This window comes from Cornus florida, unplaced genomic scaffold (genome assembly GCF_030987335.1).
Source record: "Cornus florida cultivar Cherokee Brave unplaced genomic scaffold, ASM3098733v1 CherokeeBrave_3.0.0_Hap2_Chr05, whole genome shotgun sequence".
In the NCBI taxonomy this organism is placed as follows: domain Eukaryota; kingdom Viridiplantae; phylum Streptophyta; class Magnoliopsida; order Cornales; family Cornaceae; genus Cornus; species Cornus florida.
The window spans coordinates 72,463,045-72,488,789 of NW_026775575.1; the positions used below are offsets into that span (position 1 = coordinate 72,463,045).

The window sequence follows — 25,745 nt, forward strand, 5'->3', positions numbered from 1 at the left end:
CGTGGGTGTGCATTCCTTACATTTTTGCAATTGTAATTGTGTGACTTGTTGTGCATCCTAGGCAACAAGTGTGAGCTGGCTGAGCTAAGTCAGAAATCAGAGAAAAGTTATTTTTATTTTTGGCTTAGTGCCATCACAAGCTTGGAGATTCGTATTCAAAATCGACCACTGTGACAGCTAGAATAACATAAATGCTCACAATACATCAATTAAGAAGGTGAGAGGGAGGTCTTCAGCAAGAGGGAGAAAGACCCTAATTGAGAAGGATATACGTAGAGGAATGAAAATCTTTTTAAAAACCTAATTTAACCATTACCGAGCACTATGTTTCACAACAACGAGAACAATAAAAGAACATGAAGATTCAACAAAAGCCAAAAAAAAATAGCAATCACACACAAACGCAAGAGTTACTGGTGGTGTTCCGCCGTCTTACACCATTAGCTTAGAAAGTGTGTGCATTAAGGCGAGGGCCAAGTTTTACATTTATAAAAGCCACTACTACCTTCACTAAAAATATAGTTAGGGTGAGTAGGGATCGTCCCAAGGAATTGGAGTTGAATTCGGTTATGGAATCACTATTAGGGTTAGTAGGTCGAGTGATCAAACAAATAGTTGGTTGGTTGATTAAACTAGATAGCAAATTAAACTAAATAATTGAATGCAATAAAGAGTAAGTAAGAGAGAGATCTTGGGGTTTAGAGGTCACCACCAAACAATACTTTTCTACACCCTTAACAAGTGACTAATGAGGGAAATGTGTGTTGCAATATTGATGTATGTGTGTGTGTTTGGTTGATTCAATTAGCAAGGGTGACCAATTAAGTATATATTGTCTAAGCAACATGTGAAAAGCACAATATATCTAACAATTAAGTATATATTGTCTAAATAATATGTGAAAAGTACAATATATCTAGCAAGTCATTAATCATTTCATTAAGCTCACAAGCCAAATACACCATAAGGTTAGAGACATATGCTACTTGCATTAAAAAGTATGGAACATCAAACCACAAACATGGATTATCCTCCCATCTAACAACTATGCTACCACTACACTACAATTAAGCTAATGACATGAAATTAAACCAATTAAGCTAAGGGAGAGGCACAATCCATCAAGAAATGAGCATGAACCATCAAGAAAATTATAAGCGCATTCCATTAAGCACAATGTTTTGACAATCTCTAGATCTATGGCATTAATACATATGGACATGCATCAATAACACAAGAAATAGAGACAAACACATGAACATCTATTCTAGCATACATAGACAAATGAATAGAATCAAATGATCAATTGGAAGCATTAAACCACATAAATCATTGAATAAACAAGATCTATATATATATAAGTGCCAAAACATATATTACAACACTAATCCCTCAATAATACACGAAATCAAGATGTAGAAAGCATGCTTGGGGCTAACTCTAGCCCCAAGAGGATGTCTAGCCACTCATGGTAGTGCTTCTCCAACCCTCAAGGGCTAACTCCATGGTAGAAATTTGCTTCTTAGTTGATGAAGAGTCTCCAATGGTGTCTCTAGCCTCCTCCTCCTCTAAGCTTCCTCTCCAAGTGTTCTACAAGGTATGATATGATATGATGTGATATAATATAAAAAGTAATCCTTATCCTTATATAGGTAGGTCAAATGACACCCAAATTAAGCTAGGGTCGTACAGCAAATATTCCCTAATGATTGGATAAGGACAGCTTTCAATGAGCTGGAAATTTAACTTTTTCACACTGGAGGAAGTTCGATCGATCGAACCTTGGACTTGGATCGATCGAATATGGCTGAGATCTATTGAACTGAAGTTGGATCGATCCTCAATGGCGGCGCTTTTTGGATAAAAACAAATCTGAGATATTTTGAAGATATTTTTGGGAAAAGGACAAAAGTGGTTGGTTGGGTGGTACAACTAGATAAGATCAATCATTTGGATAAGGACAATGTAGTTCAATCGATCGAAGAATGTTGTTTGGTCGATCAAACTTTTGAGATCTCTGAAAATGTCATCATGGCTCTGATCCATCTTGAAGTGCTGAGATCGATCATGTTGGATCGATCGAACTTTGATCTGAGATCGATCGAAGATGTTGATTTCCACCTTTTTCTTCCTTTTGCCTCCACTTGGCTCCTTTCTTTGATTCATTCCAGAATTGCTTCATTTCTGCTCTTATTTGGCTGAGTTAGCTTATTTTCGGGATAAGTGCCTGAAAATGAAAATAATACGAAATCAATCTAAAACGGTAAAGTAAGATAGATAAAGGTACTAGAATGCCTAAGCTTAAGGGGTTTAAGTACGCACTTTTCAGCCCTCATCACACCCCCAAACTTAAATATTGCTAGTCCCTAGCAATGAACTAGAAAGTAAAGGAATGAAATGAATAACTAAATAACTATGAACTACAAAACAATAAATGGATAACGCCACTTTCGTAGGGAACACGATTGCACTTAACATATGCAACAAGCCTTTTAAACCCCTATGTTACCCCTAGTAGACGAGTGAAGTCTCTTGAGGGTTTCCAGAAATGATACCCAGAAACATTAAGCTCATTCTTTCTAAAGAGACACCAATATTGTAAACAAGCATCGGGAGAAAACTACCTCAAGTATGCAATTTTTCAAACATTTCTAAGCATTCTCCCAAAATCTCAACATCAAGCAAGCAAGTATGGTCCTCCAGACATCAAGAAATTGATCATGCAAATCAAAACAACTCTAGAATCCTTTTGAGTGGACCGACATCAAATATGTTGCTATTTTAGCCAACTAAAGAATTAATCACATCCTTACCCTCAAACTAGCACACAAATCTAGTTCCGATCATCAAGACAAAAGGTGGACCTTTTATTAAAGCTTTATTGTTCTAAGTGCGTTTATTCTTTACACTCAATTTTTATTTATTTATTTATTTTTTTTTTTTTTAGGATCAAAGATGGAAGCATGGTGCAATGTGTTGATCCATTAAGCTTTCTAGCAATTTATGAGGTCGAGTGTTAGGTCAATGACTCCCAAACTAGACGGTTTTAGGGCATTAGGCGTTCAAACACCCCTATGGACTTACAATCTCAAATCAACTAGGCTACAAATCAAGACAACTTCCATCTAACCATTTCCCACTTCTCACCTTTTGAGAGAAGTCCTTACTTTTTTATTACTTTTGTTTTTGCTTTTTCTGTTTCTTTTTTTAATTTTTTTTTATTCAATTATTAACCTAGAGTTTGGGCCCTCCACCTTTCGGCGCGAGAAGTTCAGTGCTTGATGAGGCTTGAATCCTGGTTACTTAGTGAAAAGGGGTTGTTATCCACCTTTATCAAGAATGAAAACTTTCAATGAACTACTAGCCCAATTAGGATATAACCAATTCAATAATCAACAAAGCATGTACCCCACAAATGAATGATAGTGTGCGCCTATGCTAGTGTAGAATTCTAAAGTGAATCTCAAAACAATTACAAAGTCAAGATGATGTGGACCACAAGTGCAAGCAAGATATCAATCTTTCGAAAACTTTACTCCTAAATGGCATCCATACGGCATACAAGGAGTATTGGACTCTTAAACCAAACAATTTTTAAATTTTAAGCAATATAGTCTTCAAAAGATCAAAATCATAGCTAGATATGGACCAATCATAGAAAATCTCTCAAATACACAAATCATGCTCAAAATTTTGAAGTTTAATGCTAACACTATAAAGTACACCATTGCCCCCAAACTTCAACGGTACAATGTCCTCAATGTGCAAAGAGAACAAAAGGAAAGAGTATACGATGAGCACTGAAAAGTGCGCATTTAAACCCGTTAAGCTTAAGCATTCTAGTACCTTTATCTATCTTACTTTGCCGTTTTAGACTTATTATGTGTTATTTTTTATTTTCAGGCACTAATCCCAAAATTTAGCTAACTCAGCCAAATAAGAGCTTAATTGAAGCAATCCTGAGATAAACCAAAGGAGGGAGCAAAGTGGAGAAAGAAAGGAGCAAAAAGGAATCAAGTTGTGCAGCTGAAAAGTTCGATCGATCCAACTTAGAGTTCGATCGATCGAACATCTATGATCGATCACAGTATTTCTCGATAGATCCAACCTTGGCCTTTGCTGAAATTCCAAGTTCGATCGATCGAACATCACATTCGATCGATCGAACCCTATTTTGTCCTATTCAAATGATTGATCTTATCCACAGCTGTATGCCTACCAACCACTTTTGTCTTTTTCCCCATAAATATCTTGAAAATATCCCAGCTTTGTCATTATCCAGAGGAGTCAGACCACTTCAATCGATCCAAGATGCAGTTCGATTGATTGAACCCATTTTCGATCGATCCAAGTTAAGGTTCGATCGATCGAACTTCCTCCAGCGAGAAAAAGTTAAAGTCCAGCTCATTTATTCCGTCCTTCATCCAATGATTGGAGAATATGCCTTGCACGACCACAGCTCATCATGGGGTGTATTTGACCTACCTATATAAGGAATATGATACACTTTTTGAGGGAGGCTCTTGTCACACATTGAAAATTGATCTTAGAGGCTCTTCTTGGAGAGGAGGAAGGAGGGAAGCTAGAGCACCATTGGAGGAGATCTTCACCAACAAGGAGCAGGCATGGAGTTAGCCCTTGAGGGTTGGATCATCACTACCATGAGTGGCTAGACATCCTCTTGGGGCTAAAGTTAGCCCCAAGCATGCTTTCTATACTCTAATCTTATGTATTATTGAGGGATTAGTGTTGTATGATACATCTTGATATTCATGTATATATAAATCTTGATTATTTCATGGTTTGTATGGTTTAATGCTTCCAATTGACTATCTATTCTATCCATATGTCTATGTATGCTAGAGTAGGATATTCATGTGCTTATCCCTAGATTTAGTGTTTTTGATGCATGTCTATGTGTATTGATGCTATAGATCTAGAGATTATCAAGATGATATGCTTAATGAATGCTATTTTGGTTCATTTGATGGTTTATGCCTATTCTTGATGGTTTGTGCCTCTCCCCTAGTCTAGATAACTTTATTTTCATGCTAGTAGTGTAGATTTAGTGTAGTGGTAGTGTAATGTTAGATGGGAGGACAATCTACTCTTGATGTTTGATGTTCCATGCTTGTGAGTCCAAATGGCATATTCCTCTAATATTGTGTTGTATGTGGATTGTGAGCTTAATGAAGGATTAATGACTTGTTTTGATCTATTGTGCTATCCCCATGTTGTTTAGATAATATATGCTCTATTGTTTAGATATATTTTGCTCTTCACATGATGTTTAGACAATACTTGCTTGATTTGTCATCCTTGCCAATTGAATCAACCTAATGCACACACACCCTTATCATATTGCAACACATCCATTACCCTCAATTGATCACTTGTTAGTAGTATAGAAAAGTATTGCTTGGTGGTGATCTTTACACCCCAAGACCTCTCTCTCTCTTGTTTACTTCATATTATTTTATTTAGTTGAATTTAATTTAGCTTAATCAACCAACCAATCAATTGTGTGATCACTCGACCTACTAACCCTAATTACCATAGTTTCACAATTCGATACACCATCAAATCCCTTGGGACGATCCCTACTCGCCTTATCTATATTTTATATAGAGAAAGGTAGTAGTGGCTTTCTATAAATGTAAAACTTGGCCACCTCCTAAATTCACAACTCTTCAAGCTTGACTTGGTATCGCGACCCTTGTAAAGGCTATCGGTCAGTTTTTGGCGCCGTTGCCGGGGATTTTAAATTGGCAACGTCGAATTGTGAAATTCAATTAGGATTAGTACTCTTTTGATCGTGTCTTTACTTTCTTTTTATTTTCTGTTTTTGATTGCTTACTGAATTTGTTCTCCATTGACTAGGTGCATTGAGCAAGGAGCTAGCAAATTAATTCCAAGCTAAGGAGCAAAGCAAAGCAAAGGAAAAATGCTTAAAATGAAAAATTGTTAAGTAAAATTGCTAAGCTAAGCTTTTAATTTTGGAGTTGAAGTGCTAAAGGACTATTGTGAGACCTTCTTACTCAATCTCCTTAGTTAAATCGGGGGCCCACGTGGAGGCATTGCATAGCATCATTAGATAAATCGGGGGCCCACGTGGAGGCATTTATTTGACATACATTGCATTTGAAAATTGTGGTTGTGAAGTTTAATTCCATTGTTGAGAAAGTTACTTATTCGTGTTGCATTGTGCATGCATGGTTGTCGTTCATTGAGACCTACTCTTGTCCCTCTTGATTTGCATTTAGAATCCACTATTAGGAATCTAAGAGGAAGAGAAAGTTCACATAGAACCAATCTACCAATGGACGCTCTCAATGATGATCATGTTGAAGACCTTGGTCACATAGACCAACAAGGCATCCTTCATCCTAATGTGCAAAATGATAATATATAAGTTCCATTAGGCATGCCTAGGCCATACATTCATCAACCTCCTCAACAACAAGGCCAAATTCCAATGGGAATTCCAAGGCCAATGTATGCACCACAACCCCCCATCATTAATCAAGCTCAATATAACCAAGGTGTCCATGTTGCACCTCAAGTTGCTAATCCACCACTCGCATTGAGAGATCACTATGTGCCTAATGAGTATAATGCACCCACATGCATTCAATTGCCACCATTTAGAGCACACCATTATGAGATTAAAGCACAAACTATCCAAATGCTACCTAACTTTCATGGACTTCCTAGTGAAGAACCTTACAAGCATTTGGATGAGTTTCTTGAAGTTTGTTCTACCATTCGATACACGGACATGTTGGAAGAAGTTTTAAGGCTGAAACTTTTTCCATTCACCCTTAAAGATAAGGCGAAGTATTGGTTTAACAACCTTAGGCCTTTTTCTATAACTTCTTGGGCAGAAATGCAACAAGAATTTTTGAAAAAGTACTATCCGGTTTCTAAGACCAATGCTATGAGAACTGCCATTAGAGAATTCACACATAGGGAGGGAGAAACTTTCCACGAGGCATGGGAACGCTTCAATGAATTGCTTAGGAAGTGTCCTCACCATGACATGCCTAAATGGCAATTGGTCCAATTCTTCTTTGAAAGCTTATCGGAAAATTATAAAGGCATGGTTGATGCTTCAATGGGAGGTTCTTATATAGACCGGCAAGAGGAAGACGTGTGGCGTCTTTATGAGAGCATGAGTGAAAACTCTTTGCATAGAACATTGTCATCTAGGAATGGTAGAAATTCTCAAGGTAGGAAGAGTGTTGGCTTGTATCAAGTTGACCACTCAAATGATATAACCGTCGAGATGACGTCTTTATCTCAAAAGTTTGATCAATTGATCAATTAAAACTTAGCGAATCAAGTGTCTTCCTTTCCTAACCATTCTCCTAGAGCTCAAAATGAATCATGTATGACTTGTTCTAGTGTTCTTCATTCTACTTCAAATTGTCCTCATGGACAAATTTAAAATGAACCCATTGAGCAAGTTAATGCAACATTTGTGAACCAAGGGAACAATCCTTATGGTAACCATTACAATCCCGGTTGGAGGAATCATCCTAATTTTTCTTGGAAAAACCAAGAGGAGGGCTCAAACTCTTCCCAAGGCAGTTTTCAAGGGAAATACATTCCACCTCTACTTTAAAACCAAGGATCCCAAGGTTCAAGACCATATAACTCACAAGGAAATCAATTTGTTAGTTCTCATTTTCCTAACCAATCATATTCTCAAGGAAATTCTAGAGGTTCCACTTTTGAGGAAAAGGTTTTAAATGCTTTGGGCACTCTAGAAGCAAATACTCAATTGTTGCATTCTCATTCTCAATCAATTGCCAAGCTAGAAACCCAAGTAGGGCAAATAGCTGAAACACTTAATGCTAGAGAGAAGGGAAAGATGCACATGAATGCCCCAACCAAACAACAATGTGTTGTAGAAACCAAATCCTCATTAGAAGGGCATAATGTTGAGCATGTCAATGTGGTAACAACCTTGAGAAGTGGTATGGTAGTAGACAATCAAGTTAGAATGCCTAATGAAGAGAGTGAACCGGTACAACCTCAAGTTGTCACCCGTCCCGTTCCACACATTATTCCTCTTTCATTACATGTGCATGATCTTGAGAATGAGAAGCCCTCAAATTGTGAGTTGAAAGATGATTTCCAAAGAGATTCATTGAAAACAGTGTTGAAAAATGTGTTTGAGAAAAGTTTTTTGAAAAATGTTATTCATGATTCTTCTTTAAAAAGTGATTTGAAATCCAATGAATTGAACAAGTCCAATGCTGAGAATTCTTTGAAAGAAAATGCTGAAAGAGTTTTTGAAAAAGCTCCATTTCCGGACGCCTTGAAAGGGTCCATTTCAAAAGAAAGGCAAAAGACCAAGAACAATGAGATAATGGATATGTTTAGGCAAGTCAAAGTCAATCTTCCACTTTTGGATGCAATTAAGCAAATTCCGGCTTACGCCAAATTCTTGAAGGACTTATGCACCCAAAAGCGGAAGAACGAGAGCCAAACATCAAAGAAAGTGGTCTTAACCGAACAAGTGAGTTCCATTCTACAACACAACACTTTGCCAAAGTTTAAGGACCCCGGTGCACCTACAACATCTTGTATCATTGGTGAACATGTCATCAACCGGGCACTTCTTGACTTAGGGGCTAGTGTTAACCTTCTTCCCTATTCGGTTTATGTCAAATTGGGCTTAAGTGAATTGAAACCAACGTCGGTGGTTTTACAACTTGTCGACCGATCCATTAAGAAGCCTAGGGGGATAATTGAGGATGTGTTGATTAAGATTGATAAGTTCTTCTTCCCGGTTGACTTTGTCGTCATTGACACGGAACCGGTGCCCAATCCAAAGAACCAAATTCCGGTTATCCTTGGCCGTCCTTTCTTGGCAACCTCAAATGCCAACATAAATTGTAGGACGGGGATAATGAAGATTTCTTTTGGGCACATGAGAGTGAAGTTGAACATCTTTAACCGCACACCCAATCCATTTGACAAATATGAGGAAGAGGTTAATGTGGTAGAGGAATATCATGATCTTGCTTGTGAAAGGAATGAGCTTTTGTGTATGAACAACGTTTCAAAGCCTTCATCTTCATCTTCAGCATTGCATGCAAGAAAAGTGATTTCGAACTCTTGTTGTGAAAGGGCGTGGAAGCCTAAGGAAAGTTTTAACAAGGAACTCAAGACGTCTTTTGAGTTTACCCCAACAAGTTCTTCTAAGAACCATTTGTTGGGAGTGACTCGAAACATCTCTCATCCCAAAAAGGAGGGGATGCATTGCAAGATCTTTGATCCGGGTTAAAAGAACCCTAGGTCTTGCTAGAGACATTAAAGACTAGCACCGAAATTCGTAGGATGTCAAAACCCTATTCCTCCCTCATTTCTATCTTGCATTTTGATTCTTGCGAAGTCTAGATACTGTTTTTGTGGTTCATATACATTGGAAGGAACTGAGTAAGGGATTGCATGAGCATCCAAGTCATTTTGAGCATTTAGGCATAATTTCGATCGATCCAAGTTTTGGTTCGATCGATCCAACTATAGACTCGATCGATCCAGCTCTCATTTTGCACCCAACACTTAGAAAAATTTTGGACCTACATCCAAATTCCAAAATGCATGCTCTCGGGATCTCCAAATTTTCAAAAGTTCGATCGATCGTAAACCATTTCGATCGATCGAACTACCTTTCAATCGATCCAACATGTGGTTCGATCGATCATGAGTCCCAACACTTAGAAAAATTTTGGACCTGCATCCAAATTCCAAAATGCATGCTCTCAGGATCTCCAAGTTTTCAAAAGTTCGATCGATCGATCATGAGTCCCAACACTTAGAAAAATTTTCAGGCCTCATCCATTTTTCAAAAATGTATACTCTTGGGACTTTTCAAAATTTTTCATGTTCGATCGATCGAATTCCAAATTCGATCGATCCAAGGTTCCAACGTGTGTCAACTCTTGAGCCCTTAAACTTGTACATTCTTTATCCTCTTCGATCGATCGAAATCTTTCTTCGATCGATCAAAATTTGCATCTCATTAATTTAATTTCCTTTGATTTTTCAAAATTCAAAATTCAAATTCAAAAAAAAAAAAAAAAAAAATTTAGAGTAGAGACCTAGGTTCGATCGATCGAACTCTGCATATCGTGTTTTTAAAATAAAACCGAGTTGGATCGATCCACTTGGATCATTCTAACCTCGAAACAAACCCTAACCCTTAGTCTACCTTTCTCTCAATCTCAAGCGCAATCCGGCCATCCTATATCCCAATCATCTTCCCCATCTCCGGCGAGCCAATTTCGCCAATGATAAGCTCCATTTTCATCGCGGCTTTGCCCCTTCTCTCTCATCTCATCTCTCTCGGTTTAGAGGTAAACCGAATGCAATTTTCTTGATTCCAAGCTTAAATTGATGCATGTTATTGATTGTTTATGTTAAATCCTGTTCAATATGTATGAATCATTCATTGTTGAAGCTTCAATTTCATGATTACATGCTATACATACACACATGCATTCGGCCAAACCAAAATTAGGGGTTTTTTATTTGATTTAAAGTTGGGGAGTGTTTGGGTGTTGTTGATTGTATGAATGGTGTGTAGATGGGCCCACAAACACGTTTGTGTGGGCCCCGTACTCTAGATCTTACAGATCTGTGACTTTTCAAATTCAGCATTTGCACAGTTCGATCGATCGAACTTGTGCTTCGATCGATCGAAGTAGTGAACTTCATTTCACTACCTTCGATCGATCCAATCTTGTGCACTTTTATGCTTCGATCGATCCAAGTCTTGGATTGATCCAATTCACTTCGATTGATCCAACTTTTGAACATTTTTCACTTCGATCGATCGAAAATTTTCAGTGATTGTTGTTGGTTTCCTTGATGGAGTCGCCACAACCAACAAAGCTTGAAAGTTGTGTGAGAATTTAGGAGGTGGCCAAGTTTTACATTTATAGAAAGCCACTACTACCTTTCTCTATATAAAATATAGATAGGGTGAGTAGGGATCGTCCCAAGGGATTATACGTGTTGGAATTTTAACTTCGACTCTAACATACCAAATGATTGCAAAAGAGAGTTGGGTTAGTTGATTAAGCTAAATTGAATTCAACTAAATAAAATAATATGAAGTAAACAAGAGAGAGAGAGAGGGGTCTTAGGGTGTAGAGATCACCACCAAGCAATACTATTCCAAACCATAATCAAGTGACTAATGAGGGAAATGAATGTGTTGCAACAATGTTGTGTGTGTAAAAGACATTCAATTGGTAAGGGTGACTCAACAAGTGCAAATTGTCTCAATCAACATGTGTGAGGCCACAATACATCTATTGGTAGAGAAATATATTGTCTAAACATCATGTGAAGATAACAAAATAACAATTCAAGTCACTGAACCTTTAATTAAGCTCATAGTCCAAGCAATCCATAAGGATGACTTAGTTAAACATGCATTATCTAAACATCATGTGAGAGGTACAAAATATCTATTGGGAGAGGAATAAATTGTCTAAACACATGTGAAACATACAACATATCATAACTAGTCATTAATCCTTCATTAAGCTCAAAATCCACATACAACACAATATTAGAGGAATATGCCATTTGGACTCACAAGCATGGAACATCAAACATCAAGAGTAGATTGTCCTCCCATCTAACATTACACTACCACTACACTAAATCTACATTACTAGCATGAAAATAAAGCTATCTAGACTAGGGGAGGGGCACAAACCATCAAGAATAGGCATAAACCATCAAATGAACCAAAATAGCATTCATTAAGCATACCATCTTGATAATCTCTAGATCTATAGCATCAATACACACAGACATGCATCAAAAACACTAAATCTAGAGTTAAGCACATGAATAGCCTACTCTAGCATACATAGACATATGGATAGGATAGAATAGTCAATTGGAAGCATTAAACCATACAAACCATGAAATAATCAAGATTTATATATACATGAATATCAAGATGTATCATACAACACTAATCCCTCAATAATACACAAGATTAGAGTATAGAAAGCATGCTTGGAGCTAACTCTAGCCCCAAGAGGAAGTCTATCCACTCATGGTAGTAATGATCCAACCCTCAAGGGCTAACTCCATGGCTGCTCCTTGTTGGTGAAGATCTCCTCCAATGGTGCTCTAGCTTCCCTCCTTCCTCCTCTCCAAGAATAGCCTCCAAGATGATTTTCAATGTGTGACAAGAGACTCCCTCAAAAAGTGTATCATATTCCTTATATAGGTAGGTCAAATACACCCCATGATGAGCTGTGGTCATGCAAGGCATATTCTCCAATCATTGGATGAAACACGGAATAAATGAGCTGGACTTTAACTTTTTCTCACTGGAGAAAGTTCGATCGATCGAACCTTAACTTGGATCGATCGAAAATGGGTTCGATCGATCGAACTGCATCTTGGATCGACCGAAGTGGTCTGACTCCTCCGGATAATGACAAGGCTGGGATATTTTCAAGATATTTATGGGGAAAAAGACAAAAGTGGTTGGTAGGCGTACAACGATGGATAAGATCAATCATTTGAATAAGACAAAATAGGGTTCGATCGATCGAAGGTGATGTTCGATCGATCGAACTTGGAATTTCAGCAAAGGCCAAGGTTGGATCTATCGAGAAGTACTGTGATCGATCATAGATGTTCGATCGATCGAACTCTAAGTTGGATCGATCGAACTTTTCAGCTGCACAACTTGATTCCTTTTTACTCCTTTCTTTCTCCACTTTGCTCCCTCCTTTGGTTTATCTCAGGATTGCTTCAATTATGCTCTTATTTGGCTGAGTTAGCTAAATTTTGGGATTAGTGCCTGAAAATATAAATAACACGTAATAAGTCTAAAACGGCAAAGTAAGATAGATAAAGGTACTAGAATGCTTAAGCTTAACGGGTTTAAATGCGCACTTTTCAGTGCTCATCACACTCCCAAACTTAAATATTGCTAGTCCCTAGCAATGAACTAGGAAGTAAAGGAATGAAATAAACAACTATACAAGTATAAACTGAAAAGCAAGTAAAATGATAACACCATTTTCGTAGGGAACACGATTGCATTTAGCATATGCAACAAGCCTTTTATACCCCTAGTGGAGGAGTAAAGTCTCGTGAGGGTTTCCAGAAATGGTACCCACAAACATTAAGCTCATTCTTGCAAAAGAGGCACCAATATTGCAAACAAGCATTGGGAGAAAACTACCTCAAGTATGCAATTTTTCAACCATTTCCAATCAATCTCCCAAAATCTCAATATCAAGCAAGCAAGTATGGTCCTCCACATATCAAGAAAATGATCATGAAAATCGAAACAAGTCTAGAATCCATGTGAGAGGTCCGGCATCAAGTGTGTTGCTATCTGAGCCAACTAGAGAAGTAATCACATCCTTACCCTCAAACTAGCACACAAATCTAGTATCGATCATCAAGATAAGAGAGTGGACCTTTTATTAAAGCTTTATTGTTCTAGGTGCGCTTATTCTTTTCACTCTTTTTCTTTTTATTTTTATTATTATTTTTTTTTATTGAGGATCAAAGATGGAAATATTGTGCAATGTGTTGATCTCTTAAGCTTTCTAGAAGATTCATGTAGCGAGCTTTAAGTCAATGACTCCCAAACCAGATGGCTTTAGGGCATTAGGTGTTAAGACACCCCAACGGACTTATAAACTCAAATCAACTAGGCTACAAATCAAGACAACAACCATCTAATCATTTCCCACTTCTCGCCTTTTGGGAAAAGTCCTCACTTTTATTGCTTTTGCAACTTTTTTTTTTCTTTTTTTTTTAATCAATTATTAACCTAGAGTTTGGGCCCTCCACCTTTCGGCGCGAGAAGTTCACTGCTTAATGAGGCAAGAATCCCGGCTACTCAATGAAAAGGGGTTGTTATCCACCTTTATCAAGAATGAAAGCTTTCAATGCACTACTAGCCCAATTGGGATATAACCAATTCAATAATCAACAAAACATGTACCCCACAAATGAATGCTATTGTGCGCCGGTGCTAGTGTAGAATCCTAGAATGTATCTCAAAACAATCACAAATCAGGATGATGTGGACCACAAATGCAAGCAAGATATTAATCTTTTGAAAAATTTACTCCTAAATGGCATCCTCAAGACATACAAGAAGTATTGGACTCTCAAGTCAAGCAATTTTTAAATTTTAAGCAATATAGTCCTCAAACGATAAAAATCATAGCTAACATCAATCTCAAATCTCAATCATGCATTTAAAGCTCAAATCTTAAGTAGAATGCAACAAGACACCTTACCCCCAAACTTAAACCGCACATTGTCCTTAATGTGCAATGAGAACAATGGAAAAAAAGTGGAAAGAGTATACCATGGTGGTGTAGACATGAAGCCCGGTCATGATCCAATTCGAAAGACGTCTCCCCCAAACTTGGAATCAACAACCTACTTGAATAACCACGCTAGCAAACTTACATCAAATATCAAATGGGATAAGAATAATCAAATCAAGCATTCTAAGGCAATGTAACACATGATGCAAGAGAGATATAAGATCAAGCCCTAACTAAAGCATAAAGTATGCATGACTACACATAAGGGCACAATGATGAATCTTTTTATATTTTTCATTTAATGAAAGCAAGTATATACAAAATGTAAGAAAAACAAAGAATAAAAAGTATGAACAAAATATAAAAAGAAAATTAAATAAGGCAAAATGTAATGAAAGAATATGTTCAATGTAAGAAATGAAAAATAATATGTGCAATGCAAGAAATGAAAAGAAACATGTACAATACAAAAAAAAATGGAAAGAATATGTACAATGCAAGTATATACAAAATTTTCTTACTTTTTGTTTTTCATATATATATATTTTTTAAATATATATGTAAAAACATGCAAAGAAAAATGAAAAATGTAAGAAATATGCAAAATAGGTGCTAAGTTTAACGTCTCTAGCAAGACGGAATGCTTATTTGAAAAATCGTCTCATTTTTTTATTTTTTATTTTTTTAGACAAAACAAATATGTACACAAATAAAAATAAAAAGGCAAGTAAATAAAAATGTAAGAAAATAAGGAATGCAAAGATTTTTTTTTTTTTTTTTGATAAGTTAGAAGAATTAAAAATTAAAGTTAAACAAAATATTTTTGGATTTTTGGAAATAAGATAAAAGGAAATAAAATAAAATAAAAGAAAAATGTTTTGGGATTTGATTTTTTTTTTTTTAATTTTAAATATTTGAAATAAAAATAAAAATAAAGCTTGGAAATAAAAGTAAAAATGAAAATAAAATAAAAATCTTTTTGGAATTTTTGAAAATAAAATAAAATTAACAAAAATATTTTTGTGTTTTTAACAAATTTCCAAAAACTTCTTTTTTTTTTTTTTTAGTCAAGAGAGAGAGGTAACTAAATGAAATAAAAATAGAAATAGGAAAAAGTCAAAAAGTGAAAGGGTCAAAGGTGCAAAGTTGTGATCGATCGAAGATGAAGTTCGATCGATCGAACATAGCTGTGATCGATCCAAGATGAAATTCGATCGATCGAACATGTAAAATTTTGGAGATTCCGAGAGCATGCATTTTCAGAATTGAAACATGTCCAAAATTTTTCTAAGTGTTGAAGCTCGAGATCGATCGAACTATAAAGTTGGATCGATCGAATGTTCTTTGATCGATCGAAATTGTAGTTGGATCGATCGAACAGTGAAAATCTTGGAGATCCCGAGAGCATGCACTTTCAAAATTGATAAAAGCTCAAAAAAAATTTCGAAGTGTTGGGACTCAAGTGGAGTTCGATCGATCGAATCCATAGTTGGATCGATCGAAGAATAATTCGATCGATCGAAGGTGCTCTTGTGATCGATCGAACTGGCACCAAATGCCTAATGTTGAACTGAAAGTGCAGAAAATCCTATGCTAAGCCCCAATGATGGTAACAAGAATGAAAATTTGAAAAATAGATGGAAGAATGTACACAAGAATGAAAAATAGAAAGAAATGAGGGAGGAATAGAGTTGTGAAACTCTAGAATACTAGTGTTTAACGTCTCTAGCAAGACGTTAGGTCAACTCACTAATCAAATGAATCAAAAACTGGATATGAAACATCCTTATTGACCCTCTTTTCACTTTTCTCATTTAATGTCCCACTTATGACAATAAAATCATCCTCTAAAAGAATGACTTGAAAAGAAATAAAAGAGATGATATTGTTCCTTTCATCCACGGTCTTGAAAACAAAATCAATCATGGTTAGGCTTGCCTCTTTGTTGTGTTCTTGAAACACATTCAAATGATCATCCATATTGATAATTGGTGAGGCATTGTCTTTCAAAGACTCATTTAAATTAAAAAGAAACACCCTTTCTTCATCCCTCTTCTCCTCCTCATAAATTACCATTTCCTCACCTTCTAAGTAAGCTAAGGAGTCCATTAGAGAGTTTATTTCATTTTTAGAGCTTTTAAAGTCAAAACTACAATTTTTATACATTTCCAAAAGACACTCCTCAAGAGGGTCATTAGAGATAATAGAAGGAAGGCCCTCTTCAACAAGTTCCTCCTCCTTCTCTCCTACCTCAAGTGTGGTCAACATCTCCTCACTCTCTAGAGTAGCCATCTCCGAGATAAAATCATAATTAAAACAAGGAAAGTCCTCATTAATCATGTTATGTTCTATTGGATTAGCCACTAACTCACTTGCCACTTCCTCCTCTATACAAGATAGAGTGCTAGGCATTAGCTCACTTATTTCATTCTCCTCACTCTCATCATCCTCATCTATATACATTGAAGTTCTTGCCATTTTTTAATTTGCCTCTCCCTCCTCCTCTTGATGAGAAAGAGTATTTGTAATTTGCTCAACTTGAGCTTCTAAGTTGGCTAAAGTTTGAGAATGAGAATTAATAAGTGAAGTGTGTGAAATATGCACATCAAGTAAAGCTAACACTTTTTCTTCAAATCCGGGTGAGTACTTAGAAGGTGGTGGAATTGATTCATCATAAAATGGTGGTGGAGGGCAATAGTCATAAAAAGGATTAAATGAGTGATCAAGTCCATAATAAGATGATGCATGAAATGAATTAGACTCAATCTCATAAGGATTAAAATGTGATGGAGGAGCATAAGGTGAAGGGATGTAATTCCCCCCCAAACTTAGATCAAACAATTCCTCCATTCACAATTAAAACCCAAATGCAAGAAAAAATTGGCCTCAACAAGGGCCTATGCTTGGATAAAAATTTAGCAATGAAATGAGCCTCAACAAGGGCTATCACACGCATACAAAGAAGTGAAACAATTAAAATACAAGAGTTCCAAGAATTGCTCACAACGGTCCTTTAGCACTTCAACTCAAAATTTAGCTTTTAAGCTCCAATGATTGCTTTAAGTTCTAAAGTTCGCCTTCCTTGTAGTCAAGTACCTAATTGAACAAATAATAATGAGAATCAAGAGAAAAGAATATACAATGGAAAATAAAATAAAAATAGAAGCAATCTAATGAACACTATTGTTTAGTTTAATTCCAACAAAACCGTTAATCCCCGGCAACGGCGCCAAAAACTTGTTGTTGGTTTCCTTGATGGAGTCGCCACAACCAACAAAGCTTGAAAGTTGTGTGAGAATTTAGGAGGTGGCCAAGTTTTACATTTATAGAAAGCCACTACTACCTTTCTCTGAATAAAATATAGATAGGGTGAGTAGGGATCGTCCCAAGGGATTATACGTGTTGGAATTTCAACTTCGACTCTAGCGTACCAAATGATTGCAAAAGAGAGTTGGGTTGGTTGATTAAGCTAAATTGAATTCAACTAAATAAAATAATATGAAGTAAACAAGAGAGAGAGGGGGGTCTTGGGGTGTAGAGATTACCACCAAGCAATACTATTCCAAACCATAATCAAGTGACTAATGAGGGAAATGAATGTGTTGCAACAATGTTGTGTGTGTAAAAGACATTTAATTGGTAAGGGTGACTCAACAAGTGCAAATTGTCTCAATCAACATGTGTGAGGCCACAATACATCTATTGGTAGAGGAATATATTGTCTAAACATCATGTGAAGATAACAAAATAACAATTCAAGTCATTGAACCTTCCATTAAGCTCATAGTCCAAACAATCCATAAGGATGACTTAGTTAAACATGCATTATCTAAACATCATGTGAGAGGTACAAAATATCTATTGGGAGAGGAATAAATTGTCTAAACACATGTGAAACATACAACATATCATAACTAGTCATTAATCCTTCATTAAGCTCAAAATCCACATACAACACAATATTAGAGGAATATGCTATTGGACTCACAAGCATGGAACATCAAACATCAAGAGTAGATTGTCCTCCCATCTAACATTACACTACCACTACACTAAATCTACACTACTAGCATGAAAATAAAGCTATCTAGACTAGGGGAGAGGAACAAACCATCAAGAATAGGCATAAACTATCAAATGAACCAAAATAGCATTCATTAAGCATATCATCTTGATAATCTCTAGATCTATAGCATCAATACACATAGACATGCATCAAAAACACTAAATCTAGAGATAAGCACATGAATATCCTACTCTAGCATACATAGACATATGAATAGGATAGAATAGTCAATTGGAAGCATTAAACCATACAAACCATGAAATAATCAAGATTTATACATACATGAATATCAAGATGTATCATACAACACTAATCCCTCAATAATACACAAGATTAGAGTATAGAAAGCATGCTTGGGGCTAACTCTAGCCCCAAGAGGATGTCTAGCCACTCATGGTAGTGATGATCCAACCCTCAAGGGCTAACTCCATGGCTGCTCCTTGTTGGTGAAGATCTCCTCCAATGGTGCTCTAGCTTCCCTCCTTCCTCCTCTCCAAGAATAGCCTCCAAGATGATTTTCAATGTGTGACAAGAGACTCCCTCAAAAAGTGTATCATATTCCTTATATAGGTAGGTCAAATACACCCCATGATGAGCTGTGGTCGTGCAAGGCATATTCTCCAATCATTGGATGAAGGACGGAATAAATGAGCTGGATTTTAACTTTTTCTCGCTGGAGGAAGTTCGATCGATCGAACCTTAACTTGGATCGATCAAAAATGGGTTCGATCGATCAAACTGCATCTTGGATCGATCGAAGTGGTCTGACTCCTCCGGATAATGACAAGGCTGGGATATTTTCAAGATATTTATGGGGAAAAAGACAAAAGTGGTTGGTAGGCGTACAGCTGTGGATAAGATCAATCATTTGAATAGGACAACATAGAATTCGATCGATCGAAGGTGATGTTCGATCGATCGAACTTGGAATTTCAGCAAAGGCCAAGGTTGGATCTATCGAGAAGTACTGTGATCGATCATAGATGTTCGATCGATCGAACTCTAAGTTGGATCGATCGAACTTTTCAGCTGCACAACTTGATTCCTTTTTGCTCCTTTCTTTCTCCACTTTGCTCCCTCCTTTGGTTTATCTCAGGATTGCTTCAATTAAGCTCTTATTTGGCTAAGTTAGCTAAATTTTGGGATTAGTGCCCGAAAATATAAATAACACGTAATAAGTCTAAAACGGCAAAGTAAGATAGATAAAGGTACTATAATGCTTATGCTTAACGGGTTTAAATGCGCACTTTTCAGTGCTCATCGCACTCCCAAACTTAAATATTGCTAGTCCCTAGCAATGAACTAGGAAGTAAAGGAATGAAATAAACAACTATACAAGTATAAACTGGAAAGCAAGTAAAATGATAACACCATTTTCGTAGGGAACACGATTGCATTTAGCATATGCAACAAGCCTTTTAAACCCCTAGTGGACGAGTAAAGTCTCGTGAAGGTTTCCAGAAATGGTACCCACAAACATTAAGCTCTTTCTTTCAAAAGAGGCACCAATATTGCAAACAAGCATTGGGAGAAAACTACCTCAAATATGCAATTTTTCAACCATTTCCAAGCAATCTCCCAAAATCTCAATATCAAGCAAGTAAGTATGGTCCTCCACATATCAAGAAAATGATCATGAAAATCGAAACAAGTCTAGAATCCATGTGAGAGGTCCGGCATCAAGTGTGTTGCTATCTTAGCCAACTCGAGAAGTAATCACATCCTTACCCTCAAACTAGCACACAAATCTAGTACCGATCATCAAGATAAGAAAGTGGACCTTTTTTTAAAGCTTTATTGTTCTAGGTGCGCTTATTGTTTTCACTCATTTTTTTCTTCTTTTATTTTTTTATTTTTTTTATTTTTTTATTGAGGATCAAAGATGGAAATATTGTGCAATGTATTGATCTCTTAAGCTTTCTAGAAGATTCATGTAGCGAGCTTTAGGTCAATGACTCCCAAACCAGATGGCTTTAGGGCATTAGGTGTTAAGACACCCAAACGGACTTACAAACTCAAATCAACTAGGCTACAAATCAAGACAACAACCATCTAATCATTTCCCACTTCTTGCCTTTTGGGAGAAGTCCTTACTTTTATTGCTTTTGCAACTTTTTTTTTCTTTTTTTTTTTTTTTTTTTTAATCGATTATTAACCTAGAGTTTGGGCCCTCCACCTTTCGGCGCGAGAAGTTCACTACTTAATGAGGCAAGAATCCCGGCTACTCAATGAAAAGAGGTTGTTATCCACCTTTATCAAGAATGAAAGCTTTCAATGCACTACTAGCCCAATTGGGATATAACTTTCATTGAAAGCTTTCAATGTCTGACCACCGGCATTGAAAGCTTTCATTCTTGATAAAGGTGGATAACAACCACTTTTCATTGAGTAGCCGGGATTCTTGCCTCATTAAGCAGTGAACTTCTCGCGCCGAAAGGTGGAGGGCCCAAACTCTAGGTTAATAATTGATTAAAAAAAAAAAGTGAGGACTTCTCCCAAAAGGTAAGAAGTAGGAAATGATTAGATGGTTGTTGTCTTGATTTGTAGCCTAGTTGATTTGAGTTTGTAAGTCCGTTGGGGTGTCTTAACACCTAATGCCCTAAAGCCATCTGGTTTGGGAGTCATTGACCTAAAGCTCGCTACATGAATCTTCTAGAAAGCTTAAGAGATCAATACATTGCACAATATTTCCATCTTTGATCCTCAATAAAAAAATAAAAAAATAAAAAAATAAAAGAAGAAAAAAATAAGTGAAAACAATAAGCGCACCTAGAACAATAAAGCTTTAATAAAAGGTCCACTCTCTTATCTTGATGATCGGTAGTAGATTTGTGTGCTAGTTTGAGGGTAAGGATGTGATTACTTCTCTAGTTGGCTAAGATAGCAACACACTTGATGCCGGACCTCTCACATGGATTCTAGACTTGTTTCGATTTTCATGATCATTTTCTTGATATGTGGAGGACCATACTTGCTTGCTTGATATTGAAATTTTGGGAGATTGCTTAGAACGGTTGAAAAATTGCATACTTGAGGTAGTTTTCTCCCAATGCTTGTTTGCAATATTGGTGCCTCTTTTGAAAGAATGAGCTTTATGTTTGTGGGTACCATTTCTGCAAACCCTCACGAGACTTTACTCGTCCACTAGGGGTAACCTAGGGGTTTAAAAGGCTTGTTCCATATGCTAAATGCAATCGTGTTCCCTACGAAAATGGTGTTATCATTTTACTTGCTTTCCAATTTATACTTGTATAGTTATTTATTTCATTCCTTTACTTCTTAGTTCATTGCTAGGGACTAGCAATATTTAAGTTTGGGGGTGTGATGAGCACTGAAAAGTGTGCATTTAAACCCGTTAAGCTTAAGCATTCTAGTACCTTTATCTATCTTACTTTGCCGTTTTAGACTTATTACGTGTTATTTATATTTTCAGGCACTAATCCCAAAATTTAGCTAACTCAGCCAAATAAGAGCTTAATTGAAGCAATCCTGAGATAAACCAAAGGAGGGAGCAAAGTGGAGAAAGAAAGGAGCAAAAAGGAATCAAGTTGTGCAGCTGAAAAGTTCGATCGATCCAACTTAGAGTTCGATCGATCGAACATCTATGATCGATCACAGTACTTCTCGATAGATCCAACCTTGGCCTTTGCTGAAATTCCAAGTTCGATCAATCGAACATCACATTCGATCGATTGAACCCTATTTTGTCCTATTCAAATGATTGATCTTATCCACAGCTGTACGCCTACCAACCACTTTTGTCTTTTTCCCCATAAATATCTTGAAAATATCCCAGCCTTGTCATTATCCGGAGGAGTCAGACCACTTTAATCGATCCAAGATGCAGTTCGATCGATCGAACCCATTTTCGATCGATCCAAGTTAAGGTTTGATCGATCGAACTTCCTCCAGCGAGAAAAAGTTAAAGTCCAGCTCATTTATTCCGTCCTTCATCCAATGATTGGAGAATATGCCTTGCACGACCACAGCTCATCATGGGGTGTATTTGACCTACCTATATAAGGAATATGATACACTTTTTGAGGGAGGCACTTGTCACACATTGAAAATTGATCTTAGAGGCTATTCTTGGAGAGGAGGAAGGAGGGAAGCTAGAGTACCATTGGAGGAGATCTTCACCAACAAGGAGCAGCCATGGAGTTAGCCCTTGAGGGTTGGATCATCACTACCATGAGTGGCTAGACATCCTCTTGGGGCTAGAGTTAGCCCCAAGCATGCTTTCTATACTCTAATCTTGTATATTATTGAGGGATTAGTGTTGTATGATACATCTTGATATTCATGTATATATAAATCTTGATTATTTCATGGTTTGTATGGTTTAATGCTTCCAATTGACTATTCTATTATATCCATATGTCTATGTATGCTAGAGTAGGATATTCATATGCTTATCCCTAGATTTAGTGTTTTTGATGCATGTCTATGTGTATTGATGCTATAGATCTAGAGATTATCAAGATGATATGCTTAATGAATGCTATTTTGGTTCATTTGATGGTTTATGCCTATTCTTGATGGTTTGTGCCTCTCCCCTAGTCTAGATAGCTTTATTTTCATGCTAGTAGTGTAGATTTAGTGTAGTGGTAGTGTAATGTTAGATGGGAGGACAATCTACTCTTGATGTTTGATGTTCCATGGTTGTGAGTCCAAATGGCATATTTCTCTAATATTGTGTTGTATGTGGATTGTGAGCTTAATGAATGATTAATGACTTGTTTTGATCTATTGTGCTATCCCCATGTTGTTTAGACAATATATGCTCTATTGTTTAGATATATTGTGCTCTTCACATGATGTTTAGGCAATACTTGCTTGATTTGTCATCCTTGCCAATTGAATCAACCTAATGCACACACACCCTTATCATATTGCAACACATCCATTACCCTCAATTGATCACTTGTTAGTAGTATAGAAAAGTATTGCTTGGTGGTGATCTCTACACCCCAAGACCTCTCTCTCTCTTGTTTACTTTATATTATTTTATTTAGTTGAATTCAATTTAGCTTAATCAACCAACCAATCAATTGTGTAATCACTCGACCTACTAACCCTAATTACCATAGTTTCACAATTCGATACACCATCAAATCCCTTGGGACGATCCCTACTCGCCCTATCTATATTTTATATAGAGAAAGGTAGTAGTGGCTTTCTATAAATGTAAAACTTGGCCACCTCCTAAATTCACAACTCTTCAAGCTTGACTTGGTATCGCGACCCTTGTAAAGGCTATCGGTCAGTATACCGGTGCAATTAAGGCAAAGAATGGCTTGGACTGAAGTATCCAAAGTGGGTGGCATGACCGCCCCAAACTTGGGATTAACTGTGGTCCTGAAATTTGGCACTCGGATAAACTTATCAGATAACAAAAAGGGATAATCAATGTACAGTGGACATGCAAGTGTAAATAAAATAAAGCAGTGAGAGAGGTATAAGGGTGGTCCTGAAAATCGGGTAGCACTCTCTCACTGAAGTCATTGTGATGTACCTGATGGAGTCAAACATACAGAGATAAGAATATAATAGCTGACATCCATAGCAAAAACATATATAAAGATAATTAAGTATAGAGTACATTAAAAAAGCAAAGCCGACATATCTGACTGCAAATAATATACAATGACAAAAATGAAGTATAGATCACAGAGGTGTAATATGAAAAGATAGAAGAACTGGGAATCTTAGGTGGAAGAGGCAGGACGGGCAGGGCGAGCTCCGCGGATATCCCTAGATAAATCTTGGAGTGCAGTCATGACATCCGTGCAAGATGTAGCAAAATCAGCTCGGTGGGCTACAACATCGGCTCGAATGGCAGCAGTATCAGCTCTGATAGCAACCACTGCATCCTCAAGAGCCTGAAGATGCTCTCCAAAGCCAGGGGTTTGACTAGGAGCCTCAGGTACGAATGAATCAGAAGAAAGATCCTGAGTCTACTCCTTCTTGTGTACTAGTGACCCAGCTGGAGAGTGCTGCTCTACGTCATCTGCAGGTTGCTCTAAATCAATGTCTATATGCTTGGCAGCTGGACCTATTGGTATATCATCCACTGCGGGGTCTGCTGCTGCTGCCTCTGCCTCCTCAGCCTCGAGCTCCACTGCAGCGACTACTGCGTGGTCCTGCAGTCTGGTGATAATAGCATTGTAGCTCTTGTCCCAGTGCTTCTTCAAGAAGTGACAGGAACCTCTCTCAAGGTGCTCCTGAGGATGGAAAGGATAACGTTGATTGATCAGTATCTGGGTGATGAGGTGGCCGAATGGAAGAGACTTAGCCCTTCTGGGCTTCTCTTTGCTGATATACTCATCGAAGAACTTCCTCATCACGCTCCAGATGAGCGAGGGGATAGATACCAAGTGGCCTGTATAAAATGCGTAGAGGGCTGTCAGATAGTGTCCTCGCCGCTGAATCTTGTGCCCGGCCATATATATGTTCCGAAAGAGAATGGAATCAAAGAACCATAGGTCATCTAGAAGAAAAGTGCGGGTGGTGAAAGTCTCGCCAACGGCATGGTGACCTGTTAAGAAAACTGCCATGTCGGCATAAGAAAGCCTGTATAGCCTCGGATATAGCACCTGTAGCTTCGGAGGGCATCGGTGTGGACAATGGCATGATCTGGCTAGCGTGTGCACAGTAATAGTAATCTGATGGCTACTATAGTAGTGACCACCTTTGTCGTGGTACGCGGGGATGGTCGGAGGTTCTGGAAGAACATCCGTACTAGTCGCGGGTAGACTGGCTCAGTAACTGGGGCAAGAATAGCTGCAAGGCCCCTCTGGATAATATTATCATAAACTAATCGGGTCAGCACCAATCTGGAGAAGAAATCTGTGTCGAACACTGACTCATGGTCCACTGTCATATGCATATATCTAGGCGCGGGCCTGTCACGCTCTCGAGCTAGCTGAGCTGGCTGGTGTGGTGGAGATAGTAATGGTAAATGCTCAGCCTCAGCCTCAACCTGTGATGGAGATGAAGATGGTGTAAACGCCAGCTGAGCCTCAGAAGTAGATGGAATATAATCAGCCTCAATCTCATGAGAAGGTGACTGAGGTGGAGTTGGCTCTAATAGCTCCTCCTGTGCATGAGAAGGCACTGCTGGCTCCTCTATCCTAGGTCTGATATGTCTCTTAGGCCTGTGTTGCCTCTTAGCAACAGTCTTGCGTTTAGTCATGGCCTAAAAAATAATTTAAAAACTTGTAAGGCGAGTCAGTGCCAGAATAAAGAATTGAAAGCACAAAATAGAAACATGCATGTCTAATAAGATAGACAAAACATATAGATGACATGAATCTATGCAAGTGACAGGATATGAA

The 25,745-nt window shown here is 37.5% G+C and overlaps 1 non-coding gene across 1 annotated transcript; it reads right to left on the bottom strand.

Annotated features, from left to right (window-relative positions):
* Positions 1-6,932: 6,932 nt before the first annotated feature.
* On the bottom strand, positions 6,933-7,041 carry LOC132310838 (small nucleolar RNA R71). Its single transcript, XR_009482721.1, has one exon. It is a non-coding gene; the product is annotated as a small nucleolar RNA R71 (small nucleolar RNA).
* Between the last annotated feature and the right edge of the window lie 18,704 nt (positions 7,042-25,745).